This window comes from Anomaloglossus baeobatrachus, chromosome 2 (genome assembly GCF_048569485.1).
Source record: "Anomaloglossus baeobatrachus isolate aAnoBae1 chromosome 2, aAnoBae1.hap1, whole genome shotgun sequence".
NCBI classification, from domain to species: domain Eukaryota; kingdom Metazoa; phylum Chordata; class Amphibia; order Anura; family Aromobatidae; genus Anomaloglossus; species Anomaloglossus baeobatrachus.
In genome coordinates this window covers 567,613,531-567,638,269 of record NC_134354.1, presented here as the reverse complement: position 1 = coordinate 567,638,269, position 24,739 = coordinate 567,613,531, and the positions used below count along the sequence as shown (strand labels likewise).

Sequence of the window (24,739 nt, the reverse complement as noted above, 5' to 3'; positions counted from 1 at the left end):
ACCCGGGCGCGCGCGCGGTCATTGACCCTCTCTTAAAGGGCCAGCGTCCTCCAACAGGATATTGAAGATTCAGGTGCAGGGTATATAGGGGGTTCCTTTCCAAGTGGGCAGGGCCTGTTCTTTGTGTTTGCTAAGCTAGGAGTCAGGTCTCACTGTGCCATTGTCTCGTACTTACCTATCTCTCTTGTAGAGCCGCTCCTGTCTCGCCAACCGGTCCTGACGGTACCAGAACCCCGAACGGACTGTCCGCCATCTTCTCAGTTCCTACCGTCTCCGATCCCTGGATCCGTGTGGTGAACGACCTCCCCGTTCCACTGGTTCCGGACCCTGCCTGACATCATCTCGGCCTCCGAACCTGCGCTCCGTCACCCGGACTACCTTTAGAGATTCCGTGGTCCCAGGGACTTCTACACCCACTTCTCTGTACGGACTGTCCTGCTAACCGTAGTGCTTCGGCTACCGGGCACCTTGCCCTCGGTGGGGTGCTCAGTCCAGTGGATCCACCTCCTGGGCCTACCCGTCATCCTGGTCCTAACAGTAAGAACATGCCATGGATCCTGCCAATGCACTAGCGTCCCAGCTGGCTGGATTGCAGCAGGAACTCGGATGACAACGCGAGACCCAATCCTGCATGTTAGACTTCATGACCTCAGTGGACACCCGTCTGAATACGCTGCAAGCCACAGCTATGTCCCTGGCATCACAGTCCCCGTCCACGTCCACGTCCACACCTTCCGTGGCAACCTCCTCAGAAGCCTCTAAACTCCGCTTGGCCTCTCCACCCCGTTATGCCGGAGATCCTAAGACCTGCAGAGGATTCTTGAAACAGTGCTCCCTCCACTTTAAACTGCTTCCGCATCTGTTTGCCTCCGATCAAGCCAAGGTGGCGTTTGTGATGTCCCATCTAGAGGGTGAGGTACTGGCCTGGATGAACCCCTTGTGGGAGAAGGAGGACCCTGTAACCACTGACATCCAGGAGTTCCTGCAGGCGTTTAGAACCACCTTTGATGAACCCGGACGTGCTGCCGCGTCCGCCTCATCACTCCTCAAACTACGCCAGGGGACCTTGACGGTGGGTCAATACGCCATCCGCTTTCGCACCTTGGCCTCTGAATTAGGGTGGAATAATGAGGCCCTAACCGCCGCCTTCTGGGAAGGACTCTCCGGTCGTATTAAGGACGAGCTGGCCGGCCGCGATGTTCCTTCCACCCTGGATGCCCTGATCGCACTAGCTACCCGCGTGGACCTCAGATTCCAGGAACGATCCAAAGAGGTGTCCCACGAGAGACGTCCGATATGGCATTCCTCTCCTCCGCAGAAGCCCGCCGTACTTCAGTCGGCGTCGTCTGGTGTCTCTGTCCACGAGCCTATGCAGATTGACCGTTTGCGGCAGTCCGAACAACGCCGAGCAGAACGGCTCACCAAGGGCCTTTGCTTCTACTGCGGAGAGGGCACACACCTGCTACATTCCTGTCCAGAGAGGCCGGGAAACTCCAAAGCCTAGGGCTGGTAGGAGAGGCCACCCTAGGTACTGGGACTCTCTCAGACCCGGTTACGTGGACGGTTCAAGTGACAGCAGGAGAGACGCGGTTCACGGCGGAAGCGTACCTCGATTCCGGGGCAGCAGGCAATTTCATCCAGCAGGCCACGGTGGACAAGTACCAGGTGCCTGTTACTCCACTCGACAAACCCCTCGTGATTGCCTCTGTAGACGGGAGACCCCTCTCTGACACCATCTCTTGGATCACCAAGCCTGTAGTACTACGCATCGGTGCCCTGCACACTGAAAACATCATCTTCTACGTCCTCCCGCATATGTCTCATCAAATCCTGCTGGGACTCCCCTGGTTACGGACACACGAACCGTCGGTCAGCTGGCGTGCTGGCGAAATTACCCGATGGGGCCCCTCTTGCCACGAGAACTGCTTGAGGTCCATACAGCCCATCCAACGACCTCCGGTCCCGGAGTCCCTACCAAGACTGCCTTCGGCCTATTGGTCCTTCACGGACGTCTTTGATAAAAAGGAGTCAGAAGTACTGCCGCCACATCGTCCTTACGACTGTGCCATCGACCTACTCCCGGGAACCACACCACCTCGAGGACGGATATATCCTTTGTTCCCTGCTGAAACAAGGGCCATGTCTGCCTACATCACTGAGAACCTGGCAATGGGATTCATCCGGAGATCCTCCTCTCCTGCTGGAGCAGGCTTCTTCTTCGTTAAGAAGAAAGAGGGCGACCTGCGCCCCTGCATTGACTACCGGGGATTGAATCAAATCACCGTAAAGAATAAATACCCCCTGCCGCTCATCCCCGAATTGTTTGATCAGCTTAGAGGAGCTCGTTTGTTTACCAAGTTGGATCTTCGTGGTGCCTACAACCTGGTCCGCATCCGCTCTGGGGACGAATGGAAGACCGCATTCAATACTCGCGATGGGCACTACGAGTATTGTGTGATGCCCTTCGGCCTGTGTAACGCACCGGCAGTCTTTCAAGAACTAGTGAACGACGTGTTCCGGGACCTTCTCTACGTCTGTGTGGTGGTATATTTGGATGACATCCTGGTCTTCTCTCCGGACCTCCAGACCCACAGAGAGAACGTGCAGCTGGTTCTACAAAGGCTTAGAGAGAATCGCCTGTACGCCAAGTACGAGAAGTGTGTCTTCGAGCAGTCTTCTCTTCCCTTCCTGGGTTACGTAATCTCCGATACCAGCCTGCAGATGGATCCGGAGAAGGTCTCTTCCGTTCTCAACTTGCCCCCTCCTTCCGGACTGAAGGCAAGTCAACGTTTTCTCGGCTTTGCGAACTATTACTGTCAGTTCATCCCTCACTTCTCTGCCCTGACTGCGCCTCTCTCTGCCTTGACCAAGAAGGGGGCTAATCCGAAGGACTGGTCACCTGCGGCCGACACCGCGTTTGGCTCCCTGAAGCGGGCATTTGCTTCATCTCCTGTGCTCCACCGTCCTGAGTTAAACCGACAGTTCACCTTGGAGGTGGATGCCTCCTCTGGGGCCGGGGCAGTGCTCATGCAGAAGTCCTCCACCGGGAAGATGGTCACCTGCGGTTTCTTCTCCAAGAGCTTCTCAGCGTCTGAACGCAACTATACCATCGGTGACCGAGAGCTATTAGCAGTCAAACTGGCTCTGGAGGAATGGCGCTACCTTCTGGAGGGAGCAGTGTACCCCGTGATCATTTACACGGACCACAAGAACCTGGAATACCTGCGGTCTGTTCAGCGACTGAACCCACGACAAGCCAGGTGGTCCTTGTTCTTTGCCAGGTTCGATTTTCAGCTCCATTTTCGGCCCGCGGATAAGAACGTGCGAGCAGATGCCTTGTCCAGGTCATTCGTGCCCATGGAACAGGAGGAGGAGACATCCCAGCCCATCATCTGCCCAAGTAAAATCATTCCGGTGGCTCCTGTCACTCTGGCCCAGATTCCGCCCGGGAAGACCTATGTCTCTGAAACTGACAGACAAAAAGTGTTGCACTGGGGCCATGCCTCGAAAATAGCCGGCTATGCTGGTCAGAAGAGAACATGGAGTACAATTGTACGTCACTATTGGTGGCCATCCCTTCGCACGGACGTCGCGTCCTTTGTCTCAGCCTGCTCCTCTTGTGCCCGGAACAAGACGCCCAAACACCTGCCATATGGTCGTCTTCTGCCGCTGCCAATTCCCTCCGTTCCGTGGCAACACATTGCAATGGACTTTATTACAGACTTGCCCTTGTCCTCCGGACACACAGTCATATGGGTCGTGGTGGACCGTTTCTCCAAAATGGCTCAATTCGTTCCTATGGCTGGACTCCCCTCTGCCCAGGAACTCGCTGATGCCTACATACAGCACATCTTCCGGTTGCATGGCTTTCCCTCACACATTGTGTCCGACAGAGGAACTCAGTTTACCTCCCGCTTCTGGAGGGCTCTCTGCAAACATCTGGGAGTGACTCTGGACTTTTCTTCAGCCTACCATCCTCAGTCGAATGGCCAAGTGGAACGAGTCAATCAGATCCTGACCTCCTTCTTACGTCACTACGTTAACGCCCATCACGACGACTGGTCCACGCTTCTTCCTTGGGCTGAATTCTCCCATAACCATCACGTCAGTGAGTCCTCCTCCACCTCTCCCTTCCATGTCGTTTACGGACTTCAGCCTTCCGTCCCATTGCCTGTATCTTCTTCCTCGGATGTCCCTGCTGCTGATACCGTAGTCCGTGACTTTTCAACGATTTGGGACTCTGTCAAGACGTCCCTTGGACGTGCTTCCCTGCGGATGAAGAGACACGCAGACAAGAGGCGTCTGGATCCTCTGTGTTTCTCTCCGGGAGATCTGGTCTGGCTTGCTTCCAAATATGTCCGATTGAAGCTACCATCATACAAGCTGGGCCCTCGCTACATCGGGCCGTTTAAAGTCATCGGCAAAATAAATGAGGTCTCCTACAAGCTGCAGCTCCCGACCACGATGAGGATACCCAACTCCTTCTACGTCTCCCTGCTCAAGCCGGTTGTCCTTGGTCCCTTCTCCGCTACTGCAAGTTCTGCTCCTCCTCCTATTGCTGACGATGACATCTATGTGGTAAGGGATATCGTGGCCATGAAGACCGTGCGAGGCCGACAGTTCTTCCTGGTGGACTGGGCTGGGTATAGTCCTGAGGATAGGTCCTGGGAACCCCGGGAGAATGTGGGTACTCCCCTGATATGTGCCTTCCTGTCCCGGTTGCGGGGAGGGGGGCATGGGGGAGGAGGTACTGTCACGCTCCCCGGCTCCCCTGCCACGCTCCCCGGCTCCCCTGCCACACTCCCCGGCTCCTTTGCCAGGCGTCCCCCGCTCCACGGCCTCCATGCTCCCTCACCTGCGTCCTCCAGGCAACCCGGTCCCCGGTCCCGGCACCCATCTGCGATGCTGAGCTCTCCTGCCTCCTGTGCACCACTCCCTGCTCTGGCTTCTGGCACCCGGGCCTCGCGCATGCGCATTAGGGCGCGCGCGCGGTCATTGACCCTCTCTTAAAGGGCCAGCGTCCTCCAACAGGATATTGAAGATTCAGGTGCAGGGTATATAGGGGGTTCCTTTCCAAGTGGGTGGGGCCTGTTCTTCGTGTTTGCTAAGCTAGGAGTCAGGTCTCCCTGTGCCATTGTCTCGTACTTACCTATCTCTCTTGTAGAGCCGCTCCTGTCTCGCCAACCGGTCCTGACGGTACCAGAACCCCGAACGGACTGTCCGCCATCTTCTCAGTTCCTACTGTCTCCGATCCCCGGATCCGTGTGGTGACCGACCTCCCCGTTCCGCTGGTTCCGGACCCTGCCTGACATCATCTCGGCCTCCGAACCTGCGCTCCGTCACCCGGACTACCTTCAGAGACTCCGTGGTCCCAGTGACTTCTACACCCACTCCTCTGTACGGACTGTCCTGCTAACCGTAGTGCTTCGGCTACCGGTCACCTTGCCCTCGGTGGGGTGCTCAGTCCAGTGGATCCACCTCCTGGGCCTACCCGTCATCCTGGTCCTAACACGTGCGTGTTTTGCCATGGACCGTGTGTCCGTGTGGAGCATACGTGAGCCCGTGTGCTCCACACGTAGACATGTCTGTTTTTCTCTAGCATCACGGGTGTCACACAGGTGTCACACGGACCGCACGGATGTGATCCGTGTGACACGCACCGGAGAAAACACACGTGTCTGTGAATTAAAAGGAATTTCTATACTCACCTTCTCCAGTACTGCTGTCTCTGCTACTGCTGGCACTTGCTTCTGACCACCACTCATTATGCTTATCGCATATTCACTGCAGTGCGGGCTGGAAGCAGCAGCAGCAGGGAGTCGGCAGGGCCGGAGACCGTAGGTCAGAACCAAGGACAGCAACGCCAGGGACAGGTGAGCAGAAAGTTCCTGTTCTCCGTGTGTTATCACGGATAGCACACAGAGAACACACATGAGCCATAAACACGGCACACGGAGAGCAATACACACCTTTGACACGTCCATGAAAAACGTGCATGATTTTCACGGATGTGTGAAAGAGGCATAGCGCCATTGATCCCCACATCTGATCTCACCAAATGGCTATAGAACTGTAATAGGCTATCAGTGTAGCCTCTGTCAAAGAATCTCTGGGACATTTCTTCCAATCTGAGATTCAATATCTTAGTAAATGCACTCATACATATTACACTAATGTCCGCCAAGTGCACCAATATCACAGGGTTTAGCTAACAATGTAACATGCATGGTGGCTCTGCCGATTGGTCATATCTGATTTCAAATTGGTTAATCTCTTTGTTTTTTCAGAGATAATATGGAGCACCCCACAAGGCCTGGGGAATACTCGTCAACGGGCCGATGAGGGTCAGGGGATGTCACAGGTGGCCCTGCCCAGTTTCGTGACCCTGAGGTGTCCACTAAGGAATGGAGGATGGGCTGATGGTGGAGAGATGAGGATGAAGGGGTTGAGGTTGTTGGGAGTTGTTTCGTGATGCCACCTGTGGTGTGCGTCCAGGGATTAGCCGCCACTGCGGGTGCTGACCTCTGAGGCGGATGGTGTCACAGCAGGGATGGTTTAGCTCCCTACAGGTAGAGCTAGACCCCAGGGAGGATGATGGGAGCGGTACTGGCCGTTGGCGCCGGAGTGCGGGGCGCCGGCAATGAAGGGCTGACTCAGTGGTTGCGGTTCAAGGTCTTTTACTCACAGTCCAGTTGTCACCCTTGGAGTGCAGGTCTCTGCCGTGATGGGCCCTAGCCGATCCTGGATAATTTGGAAGGCACCGCAAGTGTTGTGAAGCTGTGAGACCTTCCTTTCTTGCACTCTGTAGTGTAGATCCACGTGGCATAAAGCTACTTTAGGACCCCAGTGTCCTTGGGTTTAGATCCCGTCCCGTCTGCAGGCAGCGCGAATCAAACGTGGGCCCGCTTGTGGTCTTTACTCCTGACTCTATGTGCTACTGTGCCCCGGGACCTTTGTGGTGGGTAATGGGACATGAAATCCCCCTTCTCTGCAGATTCTGGTTGTGCAACGTGGAGTGTATGCCACCCTAGGGCTCTGCACTCTGACTGCACCAGTCCCGAAGGGGCTGGTAGGCTCACCCCTCAGCTACCGTGGTGCTCCTTCATCTCACCAGCTCCAGTGGTCATCTCCTGCTCCTTCCAGTCGAGCCAGGTCTAATTGAGGAAGCTCTAAAGCACTCTCCTCAGTGGCTGTGTTCTTCTGTGTCCAAGACTATTCTGAGGTAAAAGTCTGTGTGTTCTCTAACTTCCCTCTTGCTGCCCCCACCTTCCTGATGACTCACTAGTGCTGGGGAAGTTCTGTTGCAATGGTGACCACCTCTATAGAACACTTCCAGTGGGAAAGCACCCAAGCTGTGTTAGTTGTGTAAGTGAACACCTCTTCCTTACCTGGGATGAGTACTGCATCTTAAGTGAGATGCAATACCCTGTGGCGACTGAAGCCTCAGGGGTGCCACAAATACATTGGCTTTCTCATGGAGTACACAAAAGCACTCGTCCAAATGATAGTCCTTGTTTATGAGAAAGGCAGCTAAGATGGCTGTCTGCCGAATAATTGGACAAAGCATCATTCACCTGACAGCCAAGTAAGAAGTTTGTGAGTCTTTACTCACTTTCCACCTTTTTTGTCTGTATTGTTAGTGTCCTAGCTTTAAGTGTACCACTACAATGCATTTCTGATTGTGGGTTTCCGATAGAAATCTGTTGTCAGTTTTCATTCTTGGCCCTTTTGTACCATCATATCTAAGCTGATTCACGTAGTATCTACCTGTGCTGTGATTTGCATTTCAGGGTTCACTATTTTAAGTTTGCTCTAGAATTTGTCAAAATTGTGTTTGCAGCTCAGCAAAATGCAAAAGATGTCATCGATATATCGTTGCCAAACTACTGCAATGTGTAGCAAATAGGTTATTTGTATACAGAGAATCATTTCAATGAAACAGCAAAGGGGAGCTACATTGGCAGTGAATCCCCCATTAGCTGTACAAAATTATTGGCAAATACTCAAGTGGTTTGGGAGGAAAATATGTGATGAAGAGACTAAGCCCTGTTCCACACATCTGTGAAACATTAACCATACGCAGACCAGGGATTTGGCCCAACCGCCAGCTCTTCCAACCTTAACTACTTAATGTATTCCTATGAGGCAGTTAGCTCAGGTCAGGAGATCCAGCTCGTTCTTACAATCTGAGTGCAGTCCTTGTTTCACGGATGTATGAATGAAACCCCCCTAAATGTGCTGCAGCTCTTTCTCATTTTTAATTGAGGTGTATAAAATAGTAACATCCAATATAATGACAAGACAGTTGGTATCCAGTGCCAAGTGTGGAGCTGAGCTTCGAGACGTCAGTCATGTCATCAAAAAATTATTTAGCTCATTATTTCAACAGTGTCAGGATTTTTTCCAGGTAGTACATTATAGTCAGTAAAGCCTACAGTGGGTTTACCGGTGAGGACTGTAGATTTTTATGAATTTTAGAAAAACACAATTGCTATTGGCTGTTATTTTTGTAAGGAGCAGATCTTTTTGTTAATGACTTTGAGGTTAAAATACTGACATTGGTAATGATGGAGACTACTTATATAACAATGGTTACTAGGCGACAAATTGGTAGTTTGTGGTGTCAGAAAGCTTCTGTCTTACCTTACAAATATAATAGGCAATATCCATTATCACTGCTTCCCTGCCTTTGACAAATGATTTACCTGGCCTCAAAGCCTTTAGCACCATATGAGTGTTAACATGTGAGTGAGTGATATTAGTATTTCCCAAAAATATCAAAGTCATTTAAACCTCTGCCAATGATATGTTCTACCTAGTGTTCTCCAACTTCAGTGCTCATGAACCATCAATAGATCATGTTTTTTTAGGATTTCCTTAAAGAGGTTGTCCACTACTATTACATTGATGGATTACCCTTAGGAGTGTTTCATGTGCTTGAGAGACTTGTGACAACTCTGGGACCGGTGCTTCACATTGCTCTGTGATTTTAAATGTTTTTCTTTCTGTTGGTGCAGCAAGGGTTAATGACACTCTCCTTTTCTAGTAGCTCCTGGTTTGTTCACCTCAGGTGAAGCCATTTTGTGACCACTCCAATCTCCTTTAAATAGTCACATGATCCATCACCTGATGCCGGTAATAGAATCTCATTCTGTTTCAGACCACCATGGAGGGAGGAAGTTCTCTTGGAGCTGCTGGTGTTAAGCTGCTGGAGCTTAGCTGTTGAAGTGTGTCTTCCCCTGTGTGTCGTTACTGTAGTGGTGATGTCTGGTGTACTCCTCGAATTATCACAACCCAAGGTGAGTGGAGGGACAGTAAGGGATTAGGCACATGATGGTGATGAGGATACGGACATGTATAGAGATGTTAGGGGAGCTGAGGGAGCAGACAAAGGTTAGTGTCAGGAAGTGGCCTATCCCCCATGCCCTATTGTCAGGGGCCTCCTCTCCTTTACCATACCAGTTGATACCCATGTATTCTGCAGTGCACCGGCAGTTCGGCAGTCGTTAGTCTATGCGTATTTGTCACGCTGTCGGATACTCACCAGTCCAAGCGTGACAGGTCATCAATGTCTGATCTGCTGGGGTCCGACCGCAAACACCCCTGCCGATCTGCTGTTCTCACTGCCAGCAGCAGAAAGTGTCAGGAAATGTTTAATTCCGAAGCTGCCCACTCTTTCTGATAGCGGCCACGGCCAGGTACTACATATCCGCCTCCTATTGATTTGAATGCTAGATGTGCAGTACCCGGCCGCAGCCACTATCAGAAGAATGGGCAGCTCCGGAACTGAGCATTTCCGGCCACTGCCGGCACAGACAACAGCGGATTGGTGGGGGTGCAGGATGTCGGACCCCATGATCAGACATTGATGACCTAGCATAAGGATAGTCCATCAATGTTAAAGTAGTGGATAACGCCTTTAATTTAGCATGCAGTTATCACCAGGGCAAAAGAAAGGAAATCCTGAAAACATAATCTGTTGGTGGGTCCTGAGTACTGGAGTTGGGGAACATTAGTATACAGAGCTTAAAGGGAACCAATCACCAGGATTTTCCTATATAACCTAAAGCCAGGGCTATACTGGCACTGTCAGGCTGATTCTATACATACAGTGCTATACTGGCACTATCAGGCTGATTCTATACATACAGTGCTATACCGGCACTATCAGGCTGATTCTATACATACAGTGCTATACCGGCACTATCAGGCTGATTCTATACATACAGTGCTATACTGGCACTATCAGGCTGATTCTATACATACAGTGCTATACTGGCACTATCAGGCTGATTCTATACATACCTGTAGTGGGCAGCTCGGATGTTTAGGTTTTGAAATTCTAGAAAATGAAGTTTGTAAAATGAGCAGCTTGTTGAGTGACAGTTGCACTGGAGCAGATAATATATTCATAGTTATCCCCTCCCCCTGTTAGAATTAGCATAAGCATTATACAAATGACTCACTTTGTCTAGCAGGACCTGTGTAAGGTCATAGCCATGTGACCTGGTATTCAGCTTTGGAGGCTGAGGCCCCGCCCCTTCTGGTCACATGGCTATGATCTCACACAGGTCCTGCTAGACAAAATGAGTCGTTTGTATAATGCTTATGCTAATTCTAACAGAGGGAGGGGATAACTATGAATATATTATCTGCTCCAGTGCAACTGTCACTCAACAAGCAGCTAATTTTATAAACTTCACTTTCTTGGATTTCAAAACCTAAACATCCGAGCTGCCCACTACAGGTATGTATAGAATCAGCCTGATAGTGCCAGTATAGCACTGTATGTATAGAATCAGCCTGATAGTGCCAGTATAGCACTGTATGTATAGAATCAGCCTGATAGTGCCAGTATAGCACTGTATGTATAGAATCAGCCTGATAGTGCCAGTATAGCACTGTATGTATAGAATCAGCCTGATAGTGCCAGTATAGCACTGTATGTATAGAATCAGCCTGATAGTGCCAGTATAGCACTGTATGTATAGAATCAGCCTGATAGTGCCAGTATAGCACTGTATGTATAGAATCAGCCTGATAGTGCCAGTATAGCACTGTATGTATAGAATCAGCCTGATAGTGCCAGTATAGCACTGTATGTATAGAATCAGCCTGATAGTGCCAGTATAGCAGTGGCTTTAGGTTATATAGGAAAATCCTGGGGACTGGTTCCCTTAAAGAGGCTTTTGCTTTGAAGCCCTAGGGCATTCAGGTCTAAAGCGGGCTTTACACGCTGCGATATCGTTAATGAATTATAGCCGGGGTCACGGTGTTAGTGACGCACATCCGGCGTCATTAAAGATATCGCAGCGTGTAACAGTTATGTCCGACCTAAAACGATTGCAAAAGCGGCAAAATTCGTTTGCCACAGAGAGGTCGTCCTAAAACAAAAAAATAATTTTCCTTTTTTTAGCGATGTTGTTCATCGTTCCTGCGGCAGCACAAATCGCTGTGTGACACCGCAGGAGCGACGAACATCTCCTTACCTGCCTCCACCGGCAATGCGGAAGGAAGGAGGTGGATGGGATGCTACGTCCCGCTCATCTCCGCCCCTCCACTTCTATTGGCCGCCTGCCGTGTGACGTCGCTGTGACGCCGCACGACCCGCTCCCTTACAAAGGAGGCGGATCGCCGGCCAGAGCGACGTTGCAGGGCAGGTAAGTCCGTGTGACGGGGGTAAGCGAGGTTGTGCACCACGGGCAGCGATTTGCGGGGTACAATCGCTTGCGATCTTGCTAGCGAGATCACAGCGGGTAAAGCCCGCTTAAGAGATTTGGTATAAAACCCTGCACATATAGCCTTATAGAATAAAAGAACTGCTGGAGGTCTTCACAAGACTAGAGAGTGCAATGCTCCTCCTGGGCAAAAAGTCTTTTTTTGTAACAGTTTATTCTGGGTTCCTGAGGGCATTTGAGAGGAAATGTTGAATTCTAGATCATGTGTCACCTGCAGTGTGTAGCGTTATCATGTGGAGTTGATGTAGAGCTGCCTGTAACAGTGCGGCATTGTCAATGTGTAGCTGTCATTGTGGAGACAGTGAGCAGTTGTCAGTGTGCAGGTGACACATAGCAGAGCTGTCAGTATGGAGATGTCATGGTGTGCAGCTGTCATTCTATGCAGTTGTCAAGTGTGGAGTTTTCACTGTGTGCGGTTGTCAGTGTGGCGTTGTCAGTGTGGCGTTGTCAGTGTGCAGTTGTCAGTGTGGTGTTGTCAGTGTGGCATTGTCAGTGTGCAGTTGTCAATGTGGCATTGTCAGTGTTCAGTTGTCAGTGTGCAGTTGTCAGTGTGGTGTTGTCAGTGTGCAGTTGTCAGTGTGCAGTTGTCAGTGTGCAGTTGTCAGTGTGCAGTTGTCAGTGTGCAGTTGTCAGTGTGGTGTTGTTAGTGTGCAGTTGTCAAGTGTGGAGTTTTCACTGTCTGCGGTTGTCAGTGTGGCGTTGTCAGTGTGGCGTTGTCAGTGTGCAGTTGTCAGTGTGGTGTTGTCAGTGTAGCGTTGTCAGTGTGAAGTTGTCAATGTGGCATTGTCAGTGTGCAGTTGTCAATGTTCAGTTGTCAGTGTTCAGTTGTCAGTGTGCAGTTGTCAGTGTGCAGTTGTCAGTGTGCGGTTGTCAGTGTGGCGTTGTCAGTGTGGCGTTGTCAGTGTGCAGTTGTCAGTGTGCAGTTGTCAATGTGGCATTGTCAGTGTTCAGTTGTCAGTGTTCAGTTGTCAGTGTGCAGTTGTCAGTGTGCAGTTGTCAGTGTGGTGTTGTGAGTGTGCAGTTGTCAGTGTGCAGTTGTCAGTGTGCAGTTGTCAGTGTGCTGTTGTCAGTGTGGTGTTGTTAGTGTGCAGTTGTCAAGTGTGGAGTTTTCACTGTGTGCGGTTGTCAGTGTGGCGTTGTCAGTGTGGCGTTGTCAGTGTGCAGTTGTCAGTGTGGCGTTGTCAGTGTGGCATTGTCAGTGTGCAGTTGTCAGTGTGCAGTTGTCAGTGTTCAGTTGTCAGTGTTCAGTTGTCAGTGTGCAGTTGTCAGTGTGGTGTTGTCAGTGTGGTGTTGTGAGTGTGCAGTTGTCAGTGTGCAGTTGTCAGTGTGCAGTTGTCAGTGTGCAGTTGTCAGTGTGGTGTTGTTAGTGTGCAGTTGTCAAGTGTGGAGTTTTCACTGTCTGCGGTTGTCAGTGTGGCGTTGTCAGTGTGGCGTTGTCAGTGTGCAGTTGTCAGTGTGGTGTTGTCAGTGTAGCGTTGTCAGTGTGAAGTTGTCAATGTGGCATTGTCAGTGTGCAGTTGTCAATGTTCAGTTGTCAGTGTTCAGTTGTCAGTGTGCAGTTGTCAGTGTGCAGTTGTCAGTGTGGCGTTGTCAGTGTGCAGTTGTCAATGTTCAGTTGTCAGTGTTCAGTTGTCAGTGTGGTGTTGTCAGTGTGGTGTTGTCAGTGTGGTGTTGTCAGTGTGGTGTTATCAGTGTGGTGTTGTTAGTGTGCAGTTGTCAGTGTGCAGTTGTCAGTGTGGCGTTGTCAGTGTGCAGTTGTCAATGTTCAGTTGTCAGTGTTCAGTTGTCAGTGTGCAGTTGTCAGTGTGGTGTTCTGAGTGTGGTGTTGTCAGTGTGCAGTTGTCAGTGTGGTGTTGTTAGTGTGCAGTTGTCAAGTGTGGAGTTTTCACTGTCTGCGGTTGTCAGTGTGGCGTTGTCAGTGTGGTGTTGTCAGTGTGGTGTTGTCAGTGTGCAGTTTCAGTGTGGTGTTGTGAGTGTGGTGTTGTCAGTGTGCAGTTGTCAGTGTGGTGTTGTCAGTGTGGTGTTGTCAGTGTGGTGTTGTCAGTGTGGTGTTGTCAGTGTGGTGTTGTCAGTGTGCAGTTTCAGTGTGGTGTTGTGAGTGTGGTGTTGTCAGTGTGCAGTTGTCAGTGTGGTGTTGTCAGTGTGGTGTTGTTAGTGTGCAGTTGTCAGTGTGCAGTTGTCAGTGTGCAGTTGTCAGTGTGGCGTTGTCAGTGTGGCGTTGTCAGTGTGCAGTTGTTAGTGTGCAGTTGTCAGTGTGCAGTTGTCACTCAGTGTGGTGTTGTCAGTGTGCAGTTGTCAGTGTGCAGTTGTCAGTGTGCAGTTGTCAGTGTGGTGTTGTCAGTGTGCAGTTGTCAGTGTGCAGTTGTCAGTGTGGTGTTGTCAGTGTGCAGTTGTCAGTGTGCAGTTGTCAGTGTGCAGTTGTCAGTGTGGCGTTGTCAGTGTGGCGTTGTCAGTGTGCAGTTGTTAGTGTGCAGTTGTCAGTGTGCAGTTGTCACTCAGTGTGGTGTTGTCAGTGTGCAGTTGTCAGTGTGGCGTTGTCAGTGTGGTGTTGTCAGTGTGCAGTTGTCAGTGTGGTGTTGTCAGTGTGCAGTTGTCAGTGTGCAGTTGTCAGTGTGCAGTTGTCAGTGTGGCGTTGTCAGTGTGGTGTTGTCAGTGTGCAGTTGTCAGTGTGCAGTTGTCAGTGTGCAGTTGTCAGTGTGGCGTTGTCAGTGTGGTGTTGTCAGTGTGCAGTTGTCAGTGTGCAGTTGTCAGTGTGCAGTATGCCCAGCAGACAGGAGTGAGGAGGAAAGTTGACAAGTTTCCCTGTCCCTCCCTCTCCTCCCCCAGAGCTCAGTGACACCCAGCCCCGCTCCAGAGCCGCCTTCTTCCTCACTCTCGGCACATCCATAGGCTGCGCTCCTCGGCTTCTCCCTGTCCCTCCATAGCTGTCACCCTGCTGACATCTCCTAGCCGGTAAGAGCCGGGCTTGTGGGGCGCGGGCCTCGGGTGCCCTCGGTGTGAGGAGATGGGGCGGCGCTGGGCCTTGTGTGTGGAGCAGGGATTTCCATGTGTCAGCCTCTCCCTGTCCCAGGACTCTGTCCTCTGCCGGCTGCTGACTTGCTGGCTGTCACTGCTTCCTCAGGCAGGGTGCTGGGGGAGGGGGCTTCCTGTCACAGGGGTGTAAAATAATGGGGTCTTGTATGCAGAGGCCAGGACAGGAGCTGTTACTGCTTATTATGGGATTTCTGCACTGCCCAGCCCCGTGCAGACTGTGCACATCTATCAGTATTATACAGTATAGGGGCTGCCATATTGTGGGCTCGTCATGTACGTGTATGACATCAGGGGCTGTGACCTGTGTATAAGATGTCGTACAGTATATGCTGTGCCGGGGTCTCCAGGAATATTGTATGTGCCCTGTGTCGGGGTCTCCAGGAATATTGTATGTGGCCTGTGCCGGGGTCTCCAGGAATATTGTATGTGCTGTGCCGGGGTCTCCAGGAATATTGTATGTGCTGTGCCGGGGTCTCCAGGAATATTGTATATGCTGTGCCGGGGTCTCCAGGAATATTGTATGTGCTGTGCTGGGGTCTCCAGGAATATTGTATGTGTCCTGTGCCGGGGTCTCCAGGAATATTGTATGTGCTGTGCCGGGGTCTCCAGGAATATTGTATGTGCCCTGTGCCGGGGTCTCCAGGAATATTGTATATGCTGTGCCGGGGTCTCCAGGAATATTGTATATGCTGTGCCGGGGTCTCCAGGAATATTGTATGTGCTGTGCTGGGGTCTCCAGGAATATTGTATGTGTCCTGTGTCGGGGTCTCCAGGAATATTGTATGTGCCCTGTGCCGGGGTCTCCAGGAATATTGTATGTGTCCTGTGTCGGGGTCTCCAGGAATATTGTATGTGCTGTGCCGGGGTCTCCAGGAATATTGTATGTGCTGTGCCGGGGTCTCCAGGAATATTGTATGTGCCCTGTGCCGGGGTCTCCAGGAATATTGTATGTGTCCTGTGCCGGGGTCTCCAGGAATATTGTATGTGCTGTGCCGGGGTCTCCAGGAATATTGTATGTGCTGTGCCGGGGTCTCCAGGAATATTGTATGTGTCCTGTGCCGGGGTCTCCAGGAATATTGTATGTGTCCTGTGTCGGGGTCTCCAGGAATATTGTATGTGCTGTGCCGGGGTCTCCAGGAATATTGTATGTGCTGTGCCGGGGTCTCCAGGAATATTGTATGTGCCCTGTGCCGGGGTCTCCAGGAATATTGTATGTGTCCTGTGTCGGGGTCTCCAGGAATATTGTATGTGCTGTGCCGGGGTCTGCAGGAATATTGTATGTGCTGTGCTGGGGTCTCCAGGAATATTATATGTGCTGTGCCGGGGTCTCCAGGAATATTGTATGTGCTGTGCCGGGGTCTCCAGGAATATTGTATGTGTCCTGTGCCGGGGTCTCCAGGAATATTGTATGTGCTGTGCCGGGGTCTGCAGGAATATTGTATGTGCTGTGCTGGGGTCTCCAGGAATATTATATGTGCTGTGCCGGGGTCTCCAGGAATATTGTATGTGCTGTGCCGGGGTCTCCAGGAATATTGTATGTGTCCTGTGCCGGGGTCTCCAGGAATATTGTATGTGCTGTGCCGGGGTCTCCAGGAATATTGTATGTGCCGTGCCGGGGTCTCCAGGAATATTGTATGTGTCCTGTGCCGGGGTCTCCAGGAATATTGTATGTGTCCTGTGCCGGGGTCTCCAGGAATATTGTATGTGCCCTGTGCCGGGGTCTCCAGGAATATTGTATATGCTGTGCCGGGGTCTCCAGGAATATTGTATGTGTGCTGTGCCGGGGTCTCCAGGAATATTGTATGTGCTGTGCCGGGGTCTCCAGGAATATTGTATGTGTCCTGTGCCGGGGTCTCCAGGAATATTGTATGTGCTGTGCCGGGGTCTGCAGGAATATTGTATGTGCTGTGCTGGGGTCTCCAGGAATATTATATGTGCTGTGCCGGGGTCTCCAGGAATATTGTATGTGCTGTGCCGGGGTCTCCAGGAATATTGTATGTGTCCTGTGCCGGGGTCTCCAGGAATATTGTATGTGCTGTGCCGGGGTCTCCATGAATATTGTATGTGCCGTGCCGGGGTCTCCAGGAATATTGTATGTGTCCTGTGCCGGGGTCTCCAGGAATATTGTATGTGCTGTGCCGGGGTCTCCAGGAATATTGTATGTGCCGTGCCGGGGTCTCCAGGAATATTGTATGTGTCCTGTGCCGGGGTCTGCAGGAATATTGTATGTGTCCTGTGCCGGGGTCTCCAGGAATATTGTATGTGCTGTGCCGGGGTCTGCAGGAATATTGTATGTGCTGTGCTGGGGTCTCCAGGAATATTGTATGTGCTGTGCTGGGGTCTCCAGGAATATTGTATGTGCTGTGCCGGGGTCTCCAGGAATATTGTATGTGCTGTGCCGGGGTCTCCAGGAATATTGTATGTGTCCTGTGCCGGGGTCTCCAGGAATATTGTATGTGCTGTGCCGGGGTCTCCAGGAATATTGTATGTGCCGTGCCGGGGTCTCCAGGAATATTGTATGTGTCCTGTGCCGGGGTCTCCAGGAATATTGTATGTGCTGTGCCGGGGTCTCCAGGAATATTGTATGTGCCGTGCCGGGGTCTCCAGGAATATTGTATGTGTCCTGTGCCGGGGTCTGCAGGAATATTGTATGTGTCCTGTGCCGGGGTCTCCAGGAATATTGTATGTGCTGTGCCGGGGTCTGCAGGAATATTGTATGTGCTGTGCTGGGGTCTCCAGGAATATTGTATGTGCTGTGCTGGGGTCTCCAGGAATATTGTATGTGCTGTGTCGGGGTCTCCAGGAATATTGTATGTGCTGTGCCGGGGTCTCCAGGAATATTGTATGTGTCCTGTGCCAGGGTCTCCAGGAATATTGTATGTGCTGTGCCAGGGTCTCCAGGAATATTGTATGTGTCCTGTGCCGGGGTCTCCAGGAATATTGTATGTGTCCTGTGCCGGGGTCTCCAGGAATATTGTATGTGTCCTGTGCCGGGGTCTCCAGGAATATTGTATGTGCTGTGTCGGGGTCTCCAGGAATATTGTATGTGCTGTGCCAGGGTCTCCAGGAATATTGTATGTGCTGTGCCAGGGTCTCCAGGAATATTGTATGTGCTGTGCCGGGGTCTCCAGGAATATTGTATGTGCTGTGCCGGGGTCTCCAGGAATATTGTATGTGTCCACCATGAACATTTTGTTATTGCCATATTGTAATAAGTATCTGAGCCCGATACTGGGATTTCTGCAGCAGAGGTGTCATAGTGTGGCGTTGTCAGTGTGTATATATCACAGGGTGGAGTTGTCACAGGGTGGAGCTATCTGCTAAGTTGTCAGGGCAGAATTGTCTGAGTGGAATTGTCTCCGTGTGGAGCTGTCAGTATGGAGATATCTGCATGAAGTTGTCAGTGTGGAGTTGTCACATCGTGGATCTATCAGTGTGGACAGTTGGGCCTGCAGTTGTCAGTGTGTGGATTTGTCAGTGTGGAGTTGTCACTATGTGGAGTAGTCACAGTGTGCAGCTGTCAGTGTGGAAATGTCAGTCATTATGACGATGTCTCTGTGCAGCTGTCAGTGTGGCGTTACCAGTGTCAGGGCCGGTTTTAGACAAAGCGTGGCCCTAAATGCTCCCATATTGCACCATCACAGGTTACATTACATACTGTTCAGACTGGTAGATGAGAGCGATCCACAATATTCATGTCCTTCGAGCTTGTTTCCCGGCCTCTGTACACAGGATTAGGAAGAATGATGGGCACATAACAATCACTAGTAGATCAATCTGTCCGCATTCAGTATCATGTTATCGGCAGCTCTTCTGCAAATTACATCGGGCCATGTGCTGCTGAGAACAAGGATTTTGTTCCACCATAAACAATCCAATCCCCAATGAATGAGCAGCTTTGTGCTTGTTCCTTGGGCGATAGCCGACATGTTTACATCTATGAATTCTTGTCTACCCTGCCGGGATTTATAAATGTGGATACTATGTGTTTATGCATATGCATACAGATATATACACTGAGTACATACACACATATGAATTCCCTAACATAGCTCACTCATATGTATACACACATAGCACACACGCATGTATACACTGAGCACATACACTTATATGTGTATACACACATGTTTACACTGAGCACATACACATGCACATACACACATGCACATACACACATATGTATCCTCTCTCCTATACCAGTCTGTTATGTACTGTTAATGATTGTTGTATGTATATCCTCTTTCACTGTAAAGCGCCATGGAATGAATGGCGCTATAAAAATAAATAATAATAATAATACAAAGACATGCTTACATCAAGCGTACACACTCATGTATACACATAGCACACACATGTATACACCGAGCACACACATGTACACAGAGCACATACATACACTCCCTCCCAGTTCTGTCGCTTATCTATGTTATGTAAATAAAAGCTTATAACCTGACTTTAAATTCATCCATTGGTTTCATAAATTACTCTTTTGAAAGCTGAAATCCTCCCAAATTTGGTTTAGGTTATGAAAATAAAGTTGCTGCAAAGCTGAAATATATCATTTAATGAACACAGAAAGGACAGATTTTGGCAAGACAAAAGTTTTGTCGCCTTGTCATATAATGCACCCAATCCTAGTTTACATCCTCACCTGTGCTCACTAAATGATCGGTTAATTAGTGGGTGTGTATAAAAAGAAACCCAGCCCCCCAGACCTTCAGTTGAACTGCAACTTTACCTCTGACAACATGCCAAAAATCCACCCTGCGACCAAAGCCTTGATTATCAAGAGGCTAAAGACCAGATCAACTCGAGAGGTGGCTGGCACCTTTAATTTGTCTCAGTGACAAGTACAAAGAATTAAAAAAAGATTTGAAGAGACTGGAGATGTTTTTGACAAGCCCAGGTCCGGCAGACCCCGCAAGACAACTGCTCAAGAGGAACGTTTGTTGGTTAGAAAATCCAAAGCCAGCCCCTCTTCCACTGCAGCAGAGCTCCAACAGGCCTGGTCACCTCAAGTCCCTGTGTCAACTAGAACAGTTTGTAGGATTCTGTCTCGAAATGGCCTCCATGGTCGAATTAGTGCCCTGAAGCCAGCACTAAACAAAAGGCAATTAAAAAAACATGTGGCATTTGCCAAGTCCCACAACCTGCTAAACGGATGCTGGAAAAGTGGCAGAATGTAGATTTCTCTGATGTATCTTCAGTTGAATTACACTTACAGCCGCCGAAAAATACTGCAGGAGACCTACTGGAGCCCGTATGGATCGAAAATACACCCAGAAAACAGTTAAGTTTGGTGGTGGAAAGATCATAGTCTGTGGTTGCATTCAGTATGGGGGTGTGCGAAACATTTGCAAGGTGGAAGGCAATATCAATAACCTAAAATATCAAGAAGTATTAGCTACCTCTTACATTCCCGATCATAAAATGGGTCAAATTCTGCAGCAGGATGGTGCTCCATCTCATACATCCATCTCTACAACAAAGTTCCTCCTGGCAAAGAAGATCAAGGTGCTCAAGGACTGGCCAGCCCAGTCACCAGACATGAACATCATTGAGCATGTTTGGGATAGGATGAAAGAGGAAGCTTGGAAGACAAAACCAAGGGAATCTAAAGGAAGTCTGGGAGGCATGTAAGACTGCATTCTTTGCTATTCCTGATGACTTCATCAATAAATTGTATGACTCATTGTTGAACGGCAAGGATGCAGTCCTTCAAGCTCATGGAAGTCACACAAAATATTAAATATGGCTCTGATAGCACCACAACTTCATTCACCAATGTTATGCAACATATCTTTGTATTAGAAGTTAATTATTTGTTTGAATTTCACATTAATTTCTGTGGGCGACAAAACTTTTGTCTTGCCAAAATCTGATCTTTCTGTGTTCATTAAATGATCAATTTTTCAGTTTTGCAGCAACTTTATTATCAGAACCAAATAACCAAATTTGGGAGGGTTTCAGCTTTCAAAAGAGTAATTTATAAAACCAATGGATGAATTTAAAGTCAGGTTATAAGCTTTTATTTACATAACATGGATAAGCGACAGAACTTCTGTCAGGGGGTGTATACACATGTATACACATATAGCACATACATGTATACGAGTACATACACACACATAGAGCACCCACACACACGTGTATACATGAGCACATACACACATAGCAAACACATTGTTACACTGAGTACACATATGTATACACACACATGTATACCGAGCACATACATACACATATACGTCTTCACACACACATATATATATATATATATATATATATATATACCCCCAAGAGTATTTACATCCTAGGCTCCACCACACACACAGACACGCACACGTCCATTCCCATCATGGGGCAGGCTGTGTCGTACAGGATGGGTCCTCCAGGGAGACACGCTTTCTGTAAGCACTATACCCTGACTGAGACCTGGGGATTCTGAACACCGGGCTCCTTATATTAGTTAAGAATTACCTAAAAGTGTTTATTAACATAGGTTTTATAAACTGGAGTCTGTAAGAAGAACGTTTTCATAGGATCTACTCCTTTAAATGCAATTTTTAACAAAGATCTCCAATATACTTCATACTAAAGACTATTTTTCCAGAAAAAAAAAGTTAAATTGAATTATTAAGCACCATCCTTTTGATCCAAATCCCTATGACAACACTTCCTGTCTCGTGATGTTATGGGGTCACTAGGGTGGTCACCAGTAGAAATGTTGAACTTAATGCCTTGTAAGTTCTGCCTGCCTCATAACTGTCTACAGATTTAGCAATTTAGAAGGTACCCTAACCCTAATTACCTTTTTATAGTTTTTTTTTTCTTTTTGTGAACAAAGAATGAAGCCTGCGGGGAGCACTCATGCTGGTTTTATATGGCGAGTACCAGGATTTTAACCCTTTCACCCAAGGAGATTTTCTGTTTATTCATTTTGTTTTTTCCTCCCCTTCTTTCAAGAGCCATAACTTTTTTTTTTCTTCATTTTTTAAGCCATATAGCTGTATGAGGGCTTATGATTCTGTGGGTATGGTATGAAACAATTCATTCTACCACACCGTGCACTATAAAATGGGCAAGAAATTCCCAGGGCGGTGACATTGCAAAAAAAGTGCAATACGACGATGGGATTTTTGTTTTTTATTTGCCGTGTTACCTGTATGGTAAAACTGAGCTGGCAAGATGAGTACACAGATACCAAACATGGTTGTTTTATTAAGTGGTGAAAGAACATTCTGAAATTTGTAAAAAAAAAGTAAATTTGCTTTTGTCGCCATTTTCCAAGACCCGCAATGTTTTCATGATTTGGGGTCTGGGGCTGTTTATTATTTGTGTCCAGAGCTGTCGTTTTACACTGATATGATTTGGGGGCAGATGGGATGTTTTGATTGGCTCACTGCATTTTACTGCAAGGTTGAGGCGACCGAAAATACAGAATTCTTCTTTTTCCTGTTGTTCTGTTCACTGACCAGATCATTTTCATTTATATTTAGATAGATCTGACTTTTAAGAACGCAGTGATACCGAATATGTGTGTGTTTGACTTTTTTTTTAAATAGTTTAAATTCTATTATCAGTGTAGCCCCTGCTGTAGACTCTGGAGGCCCCCAAGAGAGCTGCACAGCCCCCCCTTTTCCGTAATCACTTGTCACAGTGTGCAGATATTGGGGTGGAGATGTCAGCGTTGATTTGTAGGATTGTCACAATGTGGAGATGTCATTGTGTGGATTTCACTATGTGGACTTGTCACAGTGTGTGGAGCCCTTGGTGTGGTGTCAGTGTGACGTTGTCAGTGTGGCGTTGTCAGTGTGCGGTTGTCAGTGTGCGGTTGTCAGTGTGGGGTTGTCAGTGTGGGGTTGTCAGTGTGGGGTTGTCAGTGTGGGGTTGTCAGTGTGCGGTTGTCAGTGTGGGGTTGTCAGTGTGGGGTTGTCAGTGTGCGGTTGTCAGTGTGCGGTTGTCAGTGTGGCGTTGTCAGTGTGGCGTTGTCAGTGTGGCGTTGTCAGTGTGGCGTTGTCAGTGTGGCGTTGTCAGTGTGCGGTTGTCAGTGTGCGGTTGTCAGTGTGCGGCGGTTGTCAGTGTGGCGTTCTCAGTGTAGCTTTGTCAGTGTGCAGTTGTCAGTGTGCAGTTGTCAGTGTGGCGTTCTCAGTGTAGCTTTGTCAGTGTGCAGTTGTCAGTGTGCAGTTGTCAGTGTGGCGTTCTCAGTGTAGCTTTGTCAGTGTGCAGTTGTCAGTGTGCAGTTGTCAGTGTGCAGTTGTCAGTGTGCAGTTGTCAGTGTACAGTTGTCAGTGTGCAGTTGTCAGTGTGCAGTTGTCAGTGTGCAGTTGTCAGTGTTCAGTTGTCAGTGTGCAGTTGTCAGTGTGCAGTTGTCAGAGTGCAGTTGTCAGTGTGCAGTTGTCAGTGTGCAGTTGTCAGTGTGCAGTTGTCAGTGTGCAGTTGTCAGTGTGCAGTTGTCAGTGTGGTGTTGTCAGTGTGCAGTTGTCAGTGTGGCGTTGTCAGTGTGCAGTTGTCAATGTGGCATTGTCAGTGTTCAGTTGTCAGTGTGCAGTTGTCAGTGTGCAGTTGTCAGTGTGCAGTTGTCAGTGTGCAGTTGTCAGTGTGCAGTTGTCAGTGTGCAGTTGTCAGTGTGCAGTTGTCAGTGTGGCGTTGTCAGTGTGCAGTTGTCAATGTGGCATTGTCAGTGTGCAGTTGTCAGTGTGCAGTTGTCAGTGTACAGTTGTCAGTGTTCAGTTGTCAGTGTGCAGTTGTCAGTGTGCAGTTGTCAGTGTTCAGTTGTCAGTGTGCAGTTGTCAGTGTTCAGTTGTCAGTGTGCAGTTGTCAGTGTGCAGTTGTCAGAGTGCAGTTGTCAGTGTGCAGTTGTCAGTGTGCAGTTGTCAGTGTGCAGTTGTCAGTGTGGTGTTGTCAGTGTGCAGTTGTCAGTGTGCAGTTGTCAGTGTGGCGTTGTCAGTGTGCAGTTGTCAATGTGGCATTGTCAGTGTTCAGTTGTCAGTGTGCAGTTGTCAGTGTGCAGTTGTCAGTGTGCAGTTGTCAGTGTGGCGTTGTCAGTGTGCAGTTGTCAATGTGGCATTGTCAGTGTTCAGTTGTCAGTGTGCAGTTGTCAGGCAGTGTGGTGTTGTCAGTGTGCAGTTGTCAGTGTGCAGTTGTCAGTGTGGCGTTGTCAGTGTGCAGTTGTCAGTGTGCAGTATGCCCAGCAGACAGGAGTGAGGAGGAAAGTTGACAAGTTTCCCTGTCCCTCCCTCTCCTCCCCCAGAGCTCAGTGACACCCAGCCCCGCTCCAGAGCCGCCTTCTTCCTCACTCTCGGCACATCCATAGGCTGCGCTCCTCGGCTTCTCCCTGTCCCTCCATAGCTGTCACCCTGCTGACATCTCCTAGCAGGTAAGAGCCGGGCTTGTGGGGCGCGGGCCTCGGGTGCCCTCGGTGTGAGGAGATGGGGCGGCGCTGGGCCTTGTGTGTGGAGCAGGGATTTCCATGTGTCAGCCTCTCCCTGTCCCAGGACTCTGTCCCAGTCCTCTGCCGGCTGCTGACTTGCTGGCTGTCACTGCTTCCTCAGGCAGGGTGCTGGGGGAGGGGGCTTCCTGTCACAGGGGTGTAAAATAATGGGGTCTTGTATGCAGAGGCCAGGACAGGAGCTGTTACTGCTTCATATGGGATTTCTGCACTGCCCAGCCCCGTGCAGACTGTGCACATCTATCAGTATTATACAGTATAGGGGCTGCCATATTGTGGGCTCGTCATGTACGTGTATGACATCAGGGGCTGTGACCTGTGTATAAGATGTCGTACAGTATATGCTGTGCCGGGGTCTCCAGGAATATTGTATGTGCCCTGTGTCGGGGTCTCCAGGAATATTGTATGTGGCCTGTGCCGGGGTCTCCAGGAATATTGTATGTGGCCTGTGCCGGGGTCTCCAGGAATATTGTATGTGCTGTGCCGGGGTCTCCAGGAATATTGTATGTGGCCT

At 49.5% G+C, this 24,739-nt stretch overlaps 1 protein-coding gene across 4 annotated transcripts in view; it reads left to right on the top strand.

Annotated features, from left to right (window-relative positions):
* Nucleotides 1-14,601: 14,601 nt before the first annotated feature.
* MBNL2 (muscleblind like splicing regulator 2) overlaps nucleotides 14,602-24,739 on the top strand; it is a 251,239-nt gene continuing 241,101 nt past the window's right edge. For 2 of the 4 annotated variants that reach the window (XM_075336737.1, XM_075336739.1), the window contains exon 1: nucleotides 14,602-14,690. The gene's annotated coding sequence lies outside the window, so the exon portion shown is untranslated. Of the gene's footprint in view, nucleotides 14,691-24,043; nucleotides 24,154-24,739 lie in introns of those variants that run through there. The other 2 variants (XM_075336736.1, XM_075336738.1) reach the window with 1 other exon arrangement.